The sequence below is a fragment of the Narcine bancroftii genome, chromosome 1, assembly GCF_036971445.1.
Source record: "Narcine bancroftii isolate sNarBan1 chromosome 1, sNarBan1.hap1, whole genome shotgun sequence".
In the NCBI taxonomy this organism is placed as follows: Eukaryota; Metazoa; Chordata; class Chondrichthyes; order Torpediniformes; family Narcinidae; genus Narcine; species Narcine bancroftii.
The window spans coordinates 222,230,209-222,249,920 of NC_091469.1; the positions used below are offsets into that span (position 1 = coordinate 222,230,209).

At 41.4% G+C, this 19,712-nt stretch overlaps 1 protein-coding gene across 10 annotated transcripts in view; it reads right to left on the bottom strand.

Moving 5' to 3' along the window:
• The window catches only part of kiaa0825 (KIAA0825 ortholog), a 313,741-nt gene that overhangs the window by 97,481 nt on the left and 196,548 nt on the right, over positions 1–19,712 (bottom strand). The window lies entirely within an intron of this gene.

Genomic DNA, 19,712 nt, shown 5'->3' on the forward strand with positions numbered 1-19,712 from the left:
TATCTGGAGACTATTTTAATTTACTCACTAGATAAATTCTCAGAGGGACTGATGTATATGGCAACACAGAAGGCAATATCCCAGCTATCAGTTTTCATACAGCTTGGCTGGACCTTTACATTACTGCTGCCCCACATTTATTGTTCTTTCATTGTATCTGTCAGCATTTCCTGACAGCACTATGTAGAACTCAGGGCTGCTGAGTCGGTATCAATCAGTGCAAAATCATACAGATACAAGTAACAGAATGTTGATAATGAGTTCTAAATCAGATCATCATGGCTGACGCATAAGATTCTTAAAAGGTAGTGACCTCTGGGAATCTCCTCGTTACTTTGCATCTGTTATCAACTATGGTCTTTCTTACAAGGATAAAGTACTTGAAGAGCTCATTTTGAATCTCTTTTCACCTTGGCTAACTAAAACTATGGCACCTCACATCAACATGCCACTGATCTGGTTCTTGTCTAGTTTTTGTTTCTACATAATTTCTCCATGCGTCGATCATCGTTGGCAGATGTAGAGAATGCCTAACTCTGTAGCTCCCCTGCTTGCTTCTCTTCTCTGCAGGCTTGCAGAGAGGGAGCATAGAAGTGTCATTTAATGAATACTGCTATTCTTTGTTTGACAGCTTCATATCTGTTAGGTGTAAGAGGCCCGAGACTTTCCTCTGTAAATGTCTTTGACAGCATGCTAAATTCCTTCCACATACACCCTATATGTATTGCAGTGTAAGAAGCTTTGACTACCCTGGAAAAAAAAAACTGCCCTCTTTTAGCCCCGTTCAACTGCTGTTCTTGCATTAATTGAACAGATCAGATTGAGCAGACAAATTTACCTTTGATGTATCTGGGTGTTTTGCCGACTCTGCTGGATGTGGCTTCAGCTCTGGACAGAGTGCTCAGACAAATAGGCATGTTACCATGGAAACAAGTGACAACTGGGGATATCTTGAAAAATATTTTTTTTTATTTTCAAATTCAGACTGCAGAATTCTCTATGGATAAACATCTTTCGTTCTAAATGTGTCACGTCCAATAAACAATGCAATTAAAATGCTTCCTCCTGTACTTTGGATTCTTATTGACAGTACGTAAACTTTATAATTATTGAAGACCACTTGTGAAGGCTATGTGTAGGTACTCAGAATATTTATCTATGTTCTAGACTTAATGATTTTTTTAAAAACTCAATAATTTTTTTTCACACATTCTGCACAGTAACAGACCATTTCAGCCAATTTACACCCAATGAAACTATATCCCTGGTATGTTTTTTTTTAATGGTTTATGAAAGATATTAAAAATTTCTACTATTTAAATATTTTCCTACTTTTTTCAATTTTATTACATAGCAGCAGGGAGCTGTTATTTAATGACACAGCCAACTCAAATTTTAGTTCACAACTTGTTGAAGTATTTTAAACCACACACAAGTCCAATCCACTGTTTATAATAAAGTACATTAGTTTAATTAAACTTAGGGTACAGGTTATTTATGACTGAACATTTTCAATGAATTCTAATCAAAATTTCATGTATTTTCTCAATAGTTCCAAATGCAATCTTCAACATAGATTAATCTAAAACAAACTTGAAATGTGTTTGTCCAATTTAGATACTTAAGAAATAACTGGCCTGTCATCTTTTTTTTAATTTTTTTTAAATTTTTCACACTATGAACCATACTAACCAAAATACACACAAACATTTCCCTCTTGAATATACACAGTGTCATTTTCTCCCCTTTTTCCCCCCTCCCTCCTTCACCCCCTCCCTCCCCACCCACTCAACGTTCAACCTATATGATACATTAAACCCATTAAACAATGTCATCACACAATGAAAATAATCAAGAAATGTGTGACTTTCACTTTTACATACTGGGTCAGTTCATTTCATCTTCTTCTCCTTCTGTCATTTTAGGCAGTGGAGGTCTGCAGTAGGACTTCTCTGTTGTGTTCCATGCACGATTCCCAAATTTGTTCGAATACTGTGATGTTATTTCTTAAATTATATGTTATTTTTACTGGCCTGTCATCTTGATGGAAAAAAAGCACGCAGTCTATTTTGTACTTGTGGTTGGCTTAATATGAGTTTGAGCAATACTAGACTAACATAAATGCACTTTCTCATTTTATCTAGCATGCAATGATATTGAGCTAAATTATATAGCGAGCTGTTTTTAATAAATCATTATGTTTATCCAATATCCATGATGGATTAATAGCTTCACTTTTTTTCTTAACTGTTCTACCAACAGCATGATAATTTGTTTACATTTTTTAAAAAACTCAAGTCTTTGTCCAAAAGATATTCCCTTTGAGGCTAAGTGGAAGAAGCTTTCATACATGAACATATGGATTAAGACCAGCAGATGGACACTCGTGCACCTGAGTCTGTTCCGCCATTTAATAAGATCATGGCTGATCTGATTGTCATCTCACTTTTTCATTCTTGCTTACCCACAACAACCATTCACCTTACTTATTTTGATAAAGGGCTCAAGCCCGAAATGTTGGTTATGTACCTTTATCTTTTCTTTATAAAGTATATTGTTTAACCTACTGAGTTTCTCCAGCATTGTTTTTACTTCAACCATGGTATCTGTAGACTTTTGTGTTTTACTTAAGCTTCTATCTAACTTTGGTTTTAAAATATTTAAAGTCCCTTCTCCCATATCCCTTTAGGTTCACAACACACTGAGGGGAAAAAAAAATACCCCAGCTCAATCTTCTGGTTGATCCATTATTTCTAAAATGAGACCTCAATTCTGGATTATCTTGCAAGAGAAATTCTTCTACTTTCACCTCTGACAAATGAATAATGTTCATCACCATTCACAACTCCTCATCAAATAAAGCAGTCTTTGCCTGCATGCAGAAAGCCCCGAATAACATTCAGTCTTGCACTCAAAAATAGCTGGTAATACCCACACCACAATTCTGCCAGGAAATGAGCACAATTGTTTTGATATTAAATGGCAAAACATGATAACTCTCCCATCAGAATCATCCTGGGGATTAGCATTAACTAGAAAGCCAGATGAACCAATGAGAGTATAACTGTTTTTTCAAAGACAGACCAGAGGCTAGGTAACCTGTGGTGAGTGAATTATTATTATCCCACAAAGTCTTTCTACCATCTACACAATGCACGACAGGAACATAATGGAATGGATGAGTTCAGCTCTAACCACTCTGAAGAAGCTTAACACAATCTATGAGCAACTGGTACCCAATCCACAACCTAAATTTGTATTTCCTCTGCATGATGCACAATGGTTGCAATGTGTACAGGTTGTACCTTCCTTATTTGGCACTCTGTGGTCCAGCAATTCCCATAGTCCAACACATTTGAATCTGCCACCATTAGTACAAACTCCTTATAGACTGCGTGGGACTTGAACCCCAGTCCCAATCACTGGCACTGTAAAGGTGAATTTGCCGTCATTAATACAAACTACAGCAGCCAGGTGAGACAGCAGACACTTATCTGGGGGCTCTGCATGAGTGAGCATGCCTGTGCATCATTGAGGCTGATGTGACTGCTGGGGAAATGGAGTGACTCGTCCAAGATGCATTGTATGAGGGCTGCGGTTGAGGACAACTCGACAGGGACTGATGGAGGAGATCAATGCCTCCCTCGTCAGGATCATGGAAGTGGTCCACTCCCTAGAAGCTGCAGCCCACTATATGGAGGTCTTTGATGCTTGCCTCCCCAACTCTCTGGCCTGGCCGACACCAACAACAGCAACAGCCGCTGAAGAGCCCCACAAAAAAGGGATGATCGCCACCGCTCAAGGGTCCCACAGGGAAGGGACGTTAGCCGCCACTAAGTATTATGGAGCCCGGTGTGGGTCAGACAGGCGGTTCTGTAAGAACTGCCCTGCGAGGAATTCGCTCTTCTCCTGTTGTGGGAAGAAAGGCCACTTTGCTAAAGTGTGCTTCTCCAAACCCACCAGGAACACCTCCCGTTCCTCTGGGCCCCTCCACATGTGAGTGCTGGCTGACCCCATTACTCTGCCCGTCACTTCCACCCGCACTGACATCACTTCCGGCCCAGCCTTTGAACCACGCTACTGTCTTGAGCTCACCATGGACGCTGCCATTTTTTGCCACTCAAGCCGTGCCACTGGGCTGGGCTGAGCTGACGCAGTGTGCATCCCCTGAGCGGCACCATCATGGGCCAGCCGACCCCCAGCTGCACCGACCTGAGTTGCACCAGCACGCCGACCAGACATCGTGATCAACAAGTATGCACACAAAACCTCGCATTAGACGCACCCCGCGCTCCAAAGGCCACCCACTGGCTGCTGCTCGCCAGAACCATCGGGGAGCAGCGACTTGGACCCCGAGGCAGTCCTAGCATCCGCCATGCTGATGGAGGACATTCCCTATGGATTTGGATGCTCAATGATGGACATTGCTGTCAATGGGAGGGTAACAAAATGCCTGTTTGATAGCGGTAGTACTGAGAGCTTTGAGCACCCGAATGTGATCTGGACAATGAAACTCAAAATATACCCAGCGAACTTCTCCATCGTTTTTGCGTCCCAGGACCACTCGATCATGGCACAGGGGTGCTGCTCAGTGAACTTGACAGTGGTGTCGGGGGTCGGGGGGAGACATACCAAGGGTTCAGGTTATTGGTTATGCCCAAGCTCTGTGTCCCGGTCATCCTGGGACTAGACTTCCAGTGTCACCTCCACAGCCTCACTCTTGCCTTCGATGGCCCACTCTCCCCACTCACCGTCCACAACACAAGGTCCAGTCACCGTTCCAAATCAACCTGTGAGCTCTACACCCTTCAGGTATCCCTACCATCACTTTTCAATTACCTAACACCGGACTGCAAACCAATAATGGCCAAAAGCAGATGCTACTGTGCAGCCGACATGGCATTTATCAAAGACAAGGTGAAACAACTCCTGGTGGAGGGAGTTATGGAACCCAGCAACAGCCCCTGGAGAGCCCAGGTCCTAGTAGTCAAAGGGGGCATCAAACTGAGGATGGTCATCAATTATAGCCAGACCATCAACCAGTACACCCAGCTGGATGCCTACCCAATGCTCTGCAATGTTGACATAGTCAATGAGATAGCCCAGTACTGGGTCTTCTCCACCACTGACCTGAAGTCAGCCTGCCACTAGCTCCTCATTTATGTCCGGAATGAACCTTATATCTCCTTTGAGGCAGACGGGCATCTCTACCAGTTTTGCCGGGTCCTATTTGGGGTCACAAAAGAAGAATCTCCGTTTTTCAGTGCAAGATGGACTAAATGGTAGACCGGCACAATCTAAAAGTGATCTTCTTGTACATGGACAATATCACCATCTGCGGCCATGACCAGCAGGACCACGATGCCAACCTGAAGAAATTTCTCCAGAAGGCTGAGGCATTAAACCTCACCTATAACAGGGAGAAGTGTGTGTTCAGCATCACCTGCCTCGCATCCTGGGTTGCATTGTGGAACATGGTGCCATCAGTCCCGACCCCAAATGCATGCATCCTCTCATGGAACTGCCCCTCCCCACACACTCATGGTCCTCCACAGATGCCTAGGGCTTTTGTCGTATTACTCCAAGTGGGTCCCCCACTACTCTGCCCACTGGCCCAGGCCACCACCTTTCCCCCTCCCCACAGAGGCACAAGTGGCCTTTGCCCGCATGAGATAAGGCATCGCCATGATGCATGCCAAGGATGAGACAACCCATTCCAGGTGAAGTGCGATGCCTCTGATGTTGCCCTCGCTGCCACCCTTAACCAAGGGGACAGACCTGTGGCCTTTTTCTCCAGGACCCTTCACAGTTCAGAGCTCGGGCACTCCGCCATCAAAAAGGTGTCCCAGGCGATCATGGAAGCGATGTGCCACTGGTGCCACTACCTGGCAGGCAGGAGGTTTATCCTTCTCACTGACCAGCGTGCAGTGGCATTCATATTCAGCACCCCCACAGGGGCAAGATCCAAAATGACAAGATCTTGCGTTGCAGAGTCGAGCTGGCCACATTCAGCTATGACATCCAGTATAGGCCGGGGGAATTCAATGACTCCCCTGATGCTCTGTACCGGACATGCGCCACTGCGCAGTCTGAACAACTGCAGGCGCTGCAAGATACCCTCTCCCACTTTGGCGTCACACGCCTGTACCATTTCATTAAGTCCCGGACCTCCCGTTCACCGACCAAGAAGTCCGGACTATGACTGAGCCATACAGGGTCTGTGCAGAGTGCAAATCGCACTTCTTCCACCCACCACAGGCCCATATGGAGAAGGCCACTCGGCCTTTTGAGCGACTCAGTATCAACTTCAAGGGATCACTGCCTTCCACGAATAAGAACGTTTATTTCCTCTCGGTCATAAATAAACACTTCCATTTTCTATTCACAATCCCTTAACCTGACACCTCCACCTTATCACCTTATCAAGGCTTGGTGCAGATCTTCACCATTTTCGGAAACCCGGCATTTATCCACAGTGACTGGGGTCCTGCTTCATGAGTGAGGAGCTGCAGCAATACCTGGCGGTGCAAGGCATTGCATCTAGATACATGACTAGCTACAAACCCAGGGACAAAGGGCAGATTAAACATGAAGGCAGTGTGATCTGGAAGGCAGTCCTCCTGGCCCTGAGTTCAAAAGGATGGTCCAGTGCATCACAATGTCATTAATTTTATATATATAAATAAAAAAACTCTCAATACGTTAACAGTGAGTTGGGTCGTCTTAGGCTAATATTGATGAATTGGAGGAAAGGATGCAGTTTAATACTGACAAGTGTGAGGTATTGACTTTTCACCAGAATGTTGCCTGGGATGGAATATTTCAATTATGAGAGACTTGACAAATGCAATTTGTTTTCCTTGGAGTGCAGGAGACTGCGAGATGGGGGCAGGGAATCAGGCAAAGGTGCACAAAATTATGGAGCACAGAGACAGGGCAGAGAAGAAGAAAACTTTCCCCATGACAGAATGAGAGAGGGCACAGGATTGAGATAAGGGATTGAGGGGGAAAGGGGAACTTGGGAATATTTTTCTTCCAGAGGATAGTTGGAATTTGGAGTGCAATGCTTCAGAAGGTGGTAGAAGTAGCACAACATTTCAGAAGCACATCTATGAGCATTTGAACTGCCAAGGCACAGAAAGCTACTGGCCAAAGCCACTGAAAAATGGGAGTAGTATGGAAGGGTACACAATGGCCACCATGGACATGATGGGATAAAGGGTCTGCTTCTGTGTTATATAAGGGATGACGTGTATTTTTGGCTATTTAATCATGAATATGAATTGTCCCTCCATCTTTTCATCGATATGTAACAAGATACTTCCATCTATTATTGTAAGCATTTTTAAAAATATTTATTCTTGGGATTTTAGCAGTACTGGCAAGCCCATTTTTGCCAATTTCTTCTGGAGCTGAGTAGATTGACAGTCAATCATGCCGTGTGGAATTTAAGCACATATAAGCAAGACTTTGTTAAAATATTAAGTTCATTGTTGAGCTAGCTGGGATTTTAACAATTATTCAACAACTATCACAGATCAAACAATAATAAACTGAAGGGACTCGGCAGTTCTGATTGCATCCACAAAGAGAATTTGCCAGCAATGTTTCCCTTTTACCGAGACCAGAGGCAGATGATTTAGTCAATTTCACAATTGATCTAGAAGAGAATGGAACTCAGTACTTGGGTTGTTGGATAAGTACATGAGAAAGAACAATTGTAGGCTCTCCAGCCCTTCACGCCAAATTGGCATTTATCAAAATTGAAACTGATCTACTTGAGGTCTATAAGCATATCCAGTAATTCCCATTTATCCAGAAATCAATCAATATCTTTTTTGAATGAACACACTGGCCAAGCATTCACAACATGGTTCAGGACTCTACAGCTATGGAAAACATCCTCGCTTTTCCAGCTTATCAAGACCTTTTAAGAATTTTCTAACTTTCAATGCAGTCTCAAAATCAAGATGGTGCTTATTGCTATGATCATATAACACACAAAAATAAATAGTTTTCCTTTACTCTGTAAAGGCTCACAAAGAGGACCCATCAATACAGTGCTGCTATCTGGACAAGAAAGAGAACCCCAAGAGAATCCCTTCAGAGTCATCGAGTATCCTTAGATTCCACTGCCTCCATCGTAAGCCATGGTGAAGTTCTGGAAGACTGCAGGGTGGCTCTATTTAAGAAAATTTGCAAAGACAAGCTAGGGAACTACAGGCCAGTGAACCTAACAAGGAAAATTACGAGAGGGGATTCTAAGAGACACACATTTCAAAAAGCAAGAGTTGATTGGGAATTGACAGCAAGACTTTTTGTGTGGGAAGTCATGTCTTACAAATTTAACCAAGTTCTTTTTTAAAGAAGTGATCAAGAGGATTAACAAGAACAAAGTGGTAGATATTGTCTCCATGGACTTTTGTGAGGTCTGGAATGACAGATCACATAGGATCCAATTGGATACAAAATTATCTTGGTGGTAGGATTCAGAGAATGGTAATGAAACTTATTTTTCAGTTTGGAGGTCAATAACATGGTGTGGTGTAGCACAGGGATTAGTGCTGGGACCACTGTTGCTTAATGTATTAATAATTTAGACATACAGACATATAGACATTACCTATCTCGGCTGCATCATTTCATCAGATGCAAGGATCGAAAACGAGATAGACAACAGACTCGCCAAAGCAAATAGCGCCTTTGGAAGACTACACAAAAGAGTCTGGAAAAACAACCAACTGAAAAACCTCACAAAGATAAGCGTATACAGAGCCGTTGTCATACCCACACTCCTGTTCGGCTCCGAATCATGGGTCCTCTACCGGCACCACCTATGGCTCCTAGAACACTTCCACCAGCGTTGTCTTCGCTCCATCCTCAACATTCATTGGAGCGCTTTCATCCCTAACGTCAAAGTACTCGAGATGGCAGAGGTCGACAGCATCGAGTCCACGCTGCTGAAGATCCAGCTGCACTGGGTGGGTCACGTCTCCAGAATGGAGGACCATTGCCTTCCCAAGATCGTGTTATATGGCGAGCTCTCCACTGGCCACCGTGACAGAGGTGCACCAAAGAAGAGGTACAAGGACTGCCTAAAGAAATCTCTTGGTGCCTGCCACATTGACCACCGCCAGTGGGCTGATTTCACCTCAAACCGTGCATCTTGGTGCCTCACAGTTCAGCGGGCAGCAACCTCCATTGAAGAAGACCGCAGAGCCCACCTCACTGACAAAAGGCAAAGGAGGAAAAACCCAACACCCAACCCCAACCAACCAATTTTCCCCTGCAACCGCTGCAACCGTGTCTGCCTGTCCCGCATCGGACTTGTCAGCCACCAACGAGCCTGCAGCTGACGTGGACATTTTACCCCCTCCATAAATCTTCGTCCGCGAAGCCAAGCCAAAGAAGAAGACAGCACAGTAATAGGCTCTTCTGGCCCACGAACCCGTACCTCCCAAATATACCAGAGTGCCCAAAGTAAATCTATACAGATTTGGGGAAAATGTACCAACTCCTTACAGACAGCACCAGATTCGAACACAGGTTGACGGCGCTGTAACTGCAATGCTCTAACCATGAGGCTAACCGTGCCACCCAAATTAGATGATACAATGTTTGGTACAATGTTTAGTGTTTTACAAATGGACCAGAAGGTTTACTTGCTCTAGGCAAACAGGTATTTTTAATGGAAAACAACTACATATTTAGGAAGTTTGTGCATAACATCAAAAATAGTGATATAATAATTAGTTAAGAAAGAAGGTTATCTAAGATTAGATGAGGATCTGGATCTACTGCAAAAATGGTCCAAGAAATTGCAGTGGAATTTAAATGGGACATGTGTGAAGTACTGCATTTAAGGACTCACATAATAAATGGAAGGACCATACAGGGTACAGGTACACATTTCTCTGAAAATGGCAGCACAAGGTAGGTATTGTGAGAAAGTGTTGGGCACATTTGTAGACCTTTGACAAGATACTGCATGATAAGCTGGTCTGGAATGTCATTAATCTCAGCATTGAGTACAAGAGGCGTGATGTAATATTTCAATTGTACATGATGCTGGTGAGACCACACTAAGAGTGTTGTGTGCAGCAGTGGTCACTAACAAAAAGAAGCACTTCATTAAGCTGAACAGAGTGCAGAAAAGATTCATATGGAAAATGAGGAATTGAGTTAAAAGGAGACTAGATATACAGCATTGGAATTTCTTCATGGAATGTAGGAGACTGAGAGCTGACCTTATAGAAAATATAAAATCATGAGTGACATAGATAAGGTGAATAATCACAGTTTTTTTTCCCACAGAGTACTAAAGTCTAAACCAAGAGAAGAGATTTAAGGTGAGAGGGGAAAGATTTAAAGGGGACCTGAGAAGCAACTTTTACATAAAGAAGATATAGGAGGCTACAATTGCCACATATAGAGTTACTGTGGAAATAGGACCTTCGGCCCAACTTGCCCATGCTAACTGTACCATAAAATGTCCAACAAAAGACAAAGAGGCAGGCTTGTGGACAGAAAACGATTGAAATAATATGGGCCAAACACAAGCAAATGGGACGAGCTCAGAAAGGCAATTAAGACAGACAGAGATAAATTGTGACAAAGGGTTAAGTTCTGTGCTGTGTAGCTACTACCCTACCCCTCTGTTGTCCTGTATTTTCTTGATGTCTCTTTTTGTCCTTCTTACTCACAATCCCATTTAATTTACTTTTGTCAGCAAACTTGAAACTATGATTTTTGATCCTATCAGTCATATTTACTGATGTAAATTGTGATTAGATGGTGATATCCTGATAAGGATTTTTTTTTATTCTTCATCTTTTTCTTAGAATATAGAACATCATAATCTACAGCACAGTACAGACCTTTCAGCCCATCGTTGTGCTGACCTAATAATCTAACATCTGCCTAAAATTTCCCGACTATTTTATCCTTCATTAATCAATCTAATCGTCTCTTAAAAGATCCTGTTGTACCAGCCTCTACCAGTGTTGCAGGTAATGCATTCCATGCATCCACAGCTCTTTATTTGAAAATATTACCGTATATTCCCCCTGTACTTACTCATAAGCATCTTCTTAGACCAGCAGCAAGAGAGATTCACCAAGGCACTGTTACTTGATTTCTTTTAAAACACTATATTTATTAGTAATTACTAATAATATCACATATCAGTCAAATCAAAACCAACTATGTGCACATATATTGTGGTGAAACCACTATTGAGCATATTTGTCATATGTAAAGAACATGACTTTTCCTGGGTGACCCTGCTCTCATTGGCTGGCTTGTGACTCCTCCCCTTTCTTCCCCATAAAGGTTGTCATGTCACAAGCCTGTTCCCAGTTCGAGTCCAGCTAACACAAGGATGCTGTCCATCTCTTGCAAATAAAACACTTCAGTTGCAACAACTTTCAGTCTTTGTGTAATTGATCATGCATCATGTACTTGTGTGTGTGTGTGTGTGTGTGTGTGTGTGTGTGTGTGTGTGTGTGTGTGTGTGTGTGTGTGTGTGTGTGTGTGTGTGTGTGTGTGTGTGTGTGTGGGATACCCAAACCATTACAGCCTTGGCACAATTCTGGGAAATCAATCCAAAGTTCAGTCTTAGAAATCAATTGTTGAAACACAGACTTTAAAACTGATGCACAGAAGTAATCATGAAGGAGAATGGAGAGACTGAGTAACCAACCAGACTGCCGGAAATTCACAAATCCTTGTGAGTTTCTTCCAGAGAAATATCTTTTCATCCGAACGGTGGCCAAACTCCTCTTTTCCTTGTGTCAGGGAAAAGAAACACATGACTTCCATGATGATTCCAAAACCCAGGAACAAGTCAATCGAAATGATCATTACTTTGGTCACGATCCCATGCAGCAATTCTCCTGCTTCCAAACCTCGGTATGGGTCAATCAAAGTGACCTTTCCTTTGGTAACCATGGGGTTCAATAATTCCCCTGACAAGGAGAATTGTCCATTATCACACAGAGTCATTCCTGCTCCGTGTTTGATGAGATGGTCTTTATTCATAAAGTGCTGTTCCTTCAGTGTTCCACGCTCAGGACTCTTTCACCACCTGTGTCACTGGAAAAAGCACCCAATGTCCTTTCTCCTCTCCGAAGTAGTGAATTTGGTACAGTCAGTACTAGCTAATACCATCTCGTTTCTCCAAAGCTGTGAATGGATGCAGTCTGTACTAGCCCATAAAGTGATACTCTCATTAAATAAAACAGGAGCTTGTAATAATTTCAAAACAATTCCCCTCATGTTATGCATTTCAGCCCTGCCAAAAAGCCTCTGGCCATCCACACGATCAATGCCTCTCATCATATCACCCCTGATCCTTCATCACTCCAGGGAAAGAAAGATTAAGTTCTCTCAACCTATCCTCACAAGGCTTGCTCTCCAACCGAGGCAACATCCTTATAAATCTCCTCTGCACCCTCTCTATACCATTAACATCCTTTCTGTACTGAAGAGACCAAAATAGAAACAATATTCCAAGTGAGGTCTAATTCAGGTCTGCAACATTACCTCACAGCTTTTGAACTTGATCCAATGGTTAATGACAGCCAACACACCGTATGCCTTCTTACCAACACTATCAACCTGTGCAGCAGCTTCGACTGTCTATGGACACAGACCCCAAGTATAGATGACATTCCGATTTCTCATATTTCCCAATTTCAAAGCATGCTATCTTCACAGAAATGTAAGAAACGATTTTCTGAATTACTATCTTATCAATCCAATAAATCAAACTTCATAGTCGCAGCTGTAAGTAGCTTTAATTCGTTGATGAAACATTTTGCATAACTTCGCATTGAGATTTTCTCCACTTGAGTAAATAAAACATACTGTATAATGATAACAATATTTATTTGAAACAGTTAAACCAAAATTGAGATGATTAAAATGAAACATAAGAAAATAAGATGAAATAATATGAATTAAGATGAATTCAAGGAAAAGTATCTCGAGAGCTTACACCTCCGTCATGATTCTTTGAAGAATGAGAAACAAGCTCCCAGGCTGCATAGATATTATGACATATAATGTCATAGTAACTATGGTAACACTACAAACAATTTTCCTTAAAGGGATAGTCATAAAATTACTAACAATCAAAAACACAGGTTTTAACCTTTACACCAAGATCTCTCAATTCCTCCACACTGCCTATTAATCAATTTTCAGTCCACATTCCTTAATTCTACGAGCCTTGACACTGTTGGCCAACATCCTCTGAGGAGACTTAGATAAAGCTTTCCCAAAAGACCAATGCATGGTAGCCACCCATTGCATCCTATTTATTTGACAAGTCACATCATCATCACCACCAGCAGATTCGACAAATATAATTCTGATGACTTTATATTGGCTCTGCTTCACCTTCTTATTCTTATTAAAAAGTGTCTCAATATTACATCCTTCAAGTAGATCCTAGCATTTTCCCTGTTACTGGCATCAGGCTACCAAGTCAGCATTTCACTATATTCTCTCTCCCTTCCTTCTTAAACAGAATCAGAGACATTAAATGAACATACATTGCTGGCCTTATAGTTGAAATATGCAAATATCTGTTCCCTTAATAAAGTGGAGAATGGGCAAATTCACATTTCAAACTTGAAATAAAAGACCTGCTGAATGAAGTATGATAAATAATTCACAAAATGATAAAAAAAAGCAGAATTCCATCAAGGTTACTCACCCTTAAATGAGATCATTGTTGAACTTTTATATTAACTCTACTTTATCTGCTTATTAATGCTTTTGTTCTATTCATGAATATATTCATCACACAGCCATCCACAGTTTCTTGGGATAACAAATTCAAATGTTTCCAAATGCTCTGAAATTTAGCTTCATCACATCTTAGTCCTTAATTATTGATTGATTATCCTAAGTCTAGGGGAGATAGACTCACAATATTGACCTTATCAATCTTTTTGAGAATGTTGTCATTTAATAGTGTATTTTTGTTGCAAAAAATAACAGCAAAAACCTCAACAATGCAGACATGGAACAGAGAATGTGGATTGAAAAACAGCACAAAATAGATACAGGCCACTCAGCCACAATGCCTGCACTGCACACGATCCCCAAATTAAACTAAAGTTTTGCTGCTCGCTCATGATAAATAACCCTCGATTCCCTGCATATTCCCGCATCAACTGAAAATCCTATCGAACATATTTCCTTCACTATCCCTGGCAGTCCCTTCCAGGCATCTATCATTTACTGTGTAAAAAAAACTTGGCCTACAAATCTCCTTTAAACTTTCCCCTCCCCTTCACCTTAAATTCATGTCCTTTGGTATGTAACATTTTTTACCCTGGGAAAAATATTTTGACTGTTTTCCTTATTAGCATCTCTCATAATTTTGTAATCTTCAATAAGGTCTCCCCTCAGCCTTTGACACTCCAGATAATCAACCCAAATTTGGCCAGTTTTTCCCCATAACTCATACCCTCTAATCCAGGCAATATCTTGGTAAATCCCTTCTGTAACACTTTCCAAAGGCTCCACATCCTCCCTGGGGAGGCCAGAAATCCACACAATACTCCAAGCGCAGCCTAACTAAAGTTTTATAATGCTGAAGCATGACTTCCTAACTCTTATACTCAATGCTCTGATCAAATTAATTGTTTTTGACAAGTTGCAAATGTAGTTATGAGGGTGGCGCAGTGAATGTTGTATACCAACCATGCCTTATGTTGCCTTCTTTACTAGTTTATCTACTTGCATGGTCACTTTCAAGAAGCTCTGGACTCGGGCACCCAGATTTGTCTCCATATCAAAACTTAAGTGTTGTTCCATTAACTGTACATGCCATCCTTACAGTTGACCTCCCAAAGTGCAATAACTCTCACCTGATCAGATTAAATTCCATCTGTAATGTATCTGCCCATATTGGAAACTGATCTATATCATGTTGTATTCTTTAAAAGCCCTCTGTACTGTCCATAATGTCACCAATTTTTGAATCATCTGCAGACTTCATCAATTTTTTTTTATCCAAGTCATCCATAAATATCACAAACAACGTGGGTCCGAACACTAATACCTCTCAAACTCCCTTGGTCACAGGCCTCCCACAGAATAACACCTTTCCACTACTACCCTCATGGGCAAGCCAATTCTGAATGCAAATATGAATTCATCTTGGATCCCATTGTCTTGGGTAAACTTGTACCTCTCACTTTGTTCATTTTCGATTGGTCACAGTGTTTGAACTACTGAGAGCAGTTCAGATTATACAAATGTTTATTACAAATTCAAAAGCTGATTTCACACTACAATATGCAAGCCCTTCCTAACTATACTTATCAATGCTTGGACTGGTCCCAACTGCCGAAGCGAGGCAACGACTGCACACTTGTAGTAGGTTGTCAGAGCGCCGGTAGCAGCTTCTCCACCTCCCCTGATCGGGACGTTGGCTGGACTCCAGAAGTTCTTCTTCTTTCTGAGAGACGTTGCCACCTCTCGGAGAGTCTCAAACTTCAGCAGCGGGACCATGCCTTATATTACCCAAAAACTGCTTACCCAAGCACCTATTTTCAGCACAGCAAGAAAGATAAGCGAGCAAGCTAGCATGCTAGGTTAATTAACGAATAACATAATTTTCACATTATCATTTTTAATACAATGGTTTATTCTACATCAAGGCTAGGCTCTGACAGTCTGTGACCAAAACAAGCAGGAAGATTAAATGTTCTTGGTACACAGATGTCCTTTCTTCAGATAACAGCATCTCTGGCCCCTCGGTGGAATTTTGCTATGTCTGCTGAGTCTAAAAACAATTAGGTTCTCAGCCTTGCAGAACCCAAAGCTTCAAGTTTTAAAAAAAAAGGTTCTCAGCTCTGCAGAACCAAGAGCTGGAAATTAAGAAAAAACAGGTTAAAAAATAGGTTAGAATCTTCCATTACACCCATGCATCTATATTTTCTGGATCTGCCTGCAATGAGAGACCCTGTCTTCCTAATGTCCATGTATACAATATCCACACCCCCACCCTCATCAGCCACTTTTCAACTCTTCTAAATAAAACAAATTTGTAAGACATGACTTGGCCAGACAGACTGTGCCCCCAACTACCCCTAGTCTGACAATGGCCTTTTACTAAATGTGTATAAATCCCTATCCTTAAATATTGACTCCAGTAGTTTCTCCTCCTATTTATATGAGACTCACCAACTTATAATTTTCTAGATATCCCTCTTTTTTTTTTCTTGAATAAAGGAACAGGGTGAGCTACACACCAGCCCTCCATTTGTTGCTGGTGAGGCTACAAATATATCTCCATCAAGGCTTCAGCAATCATCTCACTTGTCTTTTTCAATAATCTATTTTATATCCTATCAAGTCCTGGGAACCTATTAACCCTACTGCTCCTCTAAAGACCCACCATCACCTCTTTCTTGATCTCAAAATGCCCCAACGTATAAGCATTCTCTACACAATGCTCCCATCACTATCCTCTTTGTTCTTCTCCTTGGTGAATAACAATGCAAAATACTCATTTATCTTTCAGTGCTCCTATCCCCTCCCTAGTCACTCTCTTGTTTTTAATGTAAGTATACAATGCTTTGAAATTCATTTTAGTCCTATTTACCAAGGACATTTCATGGCCTTCCTAATATCCTGTATATAACTATATATTCCACAAGGGCTCTGTCTGATTTTAGATTTCCAAACCTTACCGGTATGTATGCTTTATTTTTCATTTTGACTAAATTCATGACCTCTCTCATCATCCAAGATTCCCTTATCTTGCCACCCCCATTCTTTCTCAAGACTAGAATGGCTGGTCCTTAAACAACTCCCACAGGTCAGCTATGGACTTGCCCCTCCCAAGTAACTCCTCCTGGCTCCTGTCAAATAATGTCAAAGTTTGCACTCTCCCAATCTAGCATTTTCCCATGAGGTCCTGACTTATCCTTATAACTATGTTAAAACTTAAGGGAGATCACTATTCCCAGAATGAACTCTACACACAGGATTTTGTTTTCTGCCTCTAAGATTGGTTGGTCAGCAAACTTGGTGACTTACCAAAACCAGAAGTCCACATGAACTGAATGCCTGACAATCGTCAAATCAGTACATTTCTACAACTCATTCTTGGATGGGGAGGGGGACATGTGCCAAAGGAGAACTAACAAGAATAACAAATGGAATAAATTGCACATTCACATTTTTTTAGATGGTAGTGGTATGATCTAATGTTAAGTTATATCTTGAGTCCAAATCAAGATAAAATAGTTATGTGAAAAGTAGCTTTGATATAAAGCAGGGCAACACAGAAGAACAGGCTAAAGTCATTAAAAGGATTAATTAATTACACTTGATAAATGTGTGCACTTTGGTTCAAGATCAGTGACGGACATTATTGCTTCATTGGTGATTATAATATATTTTTTGTAAATTTTATTTTTAATTTGCATCAATACATGTACAGTATTTATATCCATATCATAAGATTAATAAAAGCAATGTCACAAAAATAATACATAAGCTTTTCACATTTTCTCCCCCCCACCCACCCCCACCCTCACCAAAATGTAGGGAAAAAAGGAAATAAGGAAAAAGAAAAAGAAAAGCCACAGACGCCAGACTTCACTCCATTGAAGACATCTACATGAGGTAGTGTCTTAAAAAAGCATCCTCTATCCTCAAAGACCCCCAACACCCAGGGCACACCCTCTTCACTCTGCTACCATCGGGAAAAAAAGGAATAGGAGCCTAAAAACAGGCATTCAACAGCATAAAGACAGCTTCTTCCCCACTGCTATCAGATTCCTGAAGTATCAATGAACCAAAGACACTGCCTTATTTTTCATGCTCTATTATTTTTATTTTTTTAACATTATAAGATGGTTCTAACATGAATGTTTACTCTATGATGCCGCTGCAAACCCCAAATTTCATGACTTGCTCATGACAATAAATCTTGATTCTGATTAATTCTTCTACAGTATTTTCAACATAGTACACAGGGCTCCAAGTATGCATATTACTATTGCATATGAATCTAGAGGCATCATCGTTCACAAATGTTTCTCTTCGTGCTATTTTACACTTTGAAGCTGGACTGTAGGAGCTTGTTTGATACAACATGCAAGATCTGCAATCAATCAGGATGGGAAGAAAGTGCAGAAACATAACCTTAAGGAGGATTAATACAATGTTGCCACGCAATATCCTGGCAGAAGCCCAGATACTAAAACTAGAGCAAGCCTTAACTCTTTTTTTAAGATCTTCTTCATTAATCTTGGCCACTGCTACATATCAATCAATATACAGATTAAATACTTTCTATACGTGTGTAATAGACAATATCATCAAAAGGTCTATGCCCTATTTTTGGCCCAAAAACCTGATAATTTCCATATATTGTGTGTAAAAGTCGACCCAACCTCCACCCCCATTTTCGATCATTGCCATCCATCTACCAAAGATCCCGACGCCCTGACTGCCGTCTCTCGCTCAGGCCCCAGCCACACTCCCACCAGAGCTCCCAATGCTCTGACTGCTGTCTCTTGCTCAAACCCCTGCTGCCCACCCATTGCAGCTCCCCATGCACTGACCAGGGATGCTCACCCAGGACCCAGCCGCCCATCCACCAAAGTTCCTGATGCCCCGATCACCATCTCTTGCCTAGGCCATGGCCACTTTTCCACCAGAGCACCTAATGCTCTGACCACCATCTCTCACCCAGGCTCCAGCTGCCCATCCACCAGAGCTCCTGACATCCCATCCGCCATCTCTCACCTAGGTCCAGCTTCCCACCCAACAGAGCTCCTGACATCCTGACCATCATTTCTCACCTAGGGTTTGGCCACCCACTGACCAGAGCTCCCAATGCCATGACTGCCATCTCTCACCTAGGGATGGCTGCCCACCGACAAGAGCTCCCGATGACCCGACAATCATTTCTTGACTAGGACCCAACCACCCTGCAAACCAACCTCTGATGCCCTAGATGCAGGCTCTTCCCTAAGCCATAGCCACCTGCCCATCCAAGCTCCTGATGCTTTGAACATGGTCTTACCACTCGATCCCAGCCAACAGCCTGCCCATCCGAGCTCCTGATGCCTTGAATGATGCAGGCACTGATCACAGTCAAAAGTAGTAGGCATGTAATAGTCTACTCCCTAAATTTTACCCGAAAAATTGGTCCATAAAATTCAACTTTTACATGTGTATTTATGCTCACTATCACTCAAATAATGTTGTATACTGATTAGCATCATTGGACATACCTTATAAATTCCATAAGAGTTAAATATGTGTGGAAGAATAGACCACACAGAGCATCCACAAAAAGTACAATGTGTATAACAATAAACTGATTGATATTATCAATACCCAATCATATTTAATGACTGTGCTGTGCAGAATTTCTCGTGTTTTTCAACTACATTTAATTAATCCAAACATATTATTGTTTTCTGTAGATCCATGTAAATTTAGTCAGATTTGTGGACAGAAGCTGAAAATCCTCCAAATGCTATTCATTTAATATTTATTAATCACTCACCAATAAAAGAAATCTCTACTTGCATTCTTCTGTGATAAGTGGAAAAGTTCACATTTACTCATGTTATACCAATTTTTATCTCAATATTTATAACAATCCATATCTTTCTTTTTCAATATTTTTATTGAACTTTACAGAAATACTACATAAGTAGAAGCCATTA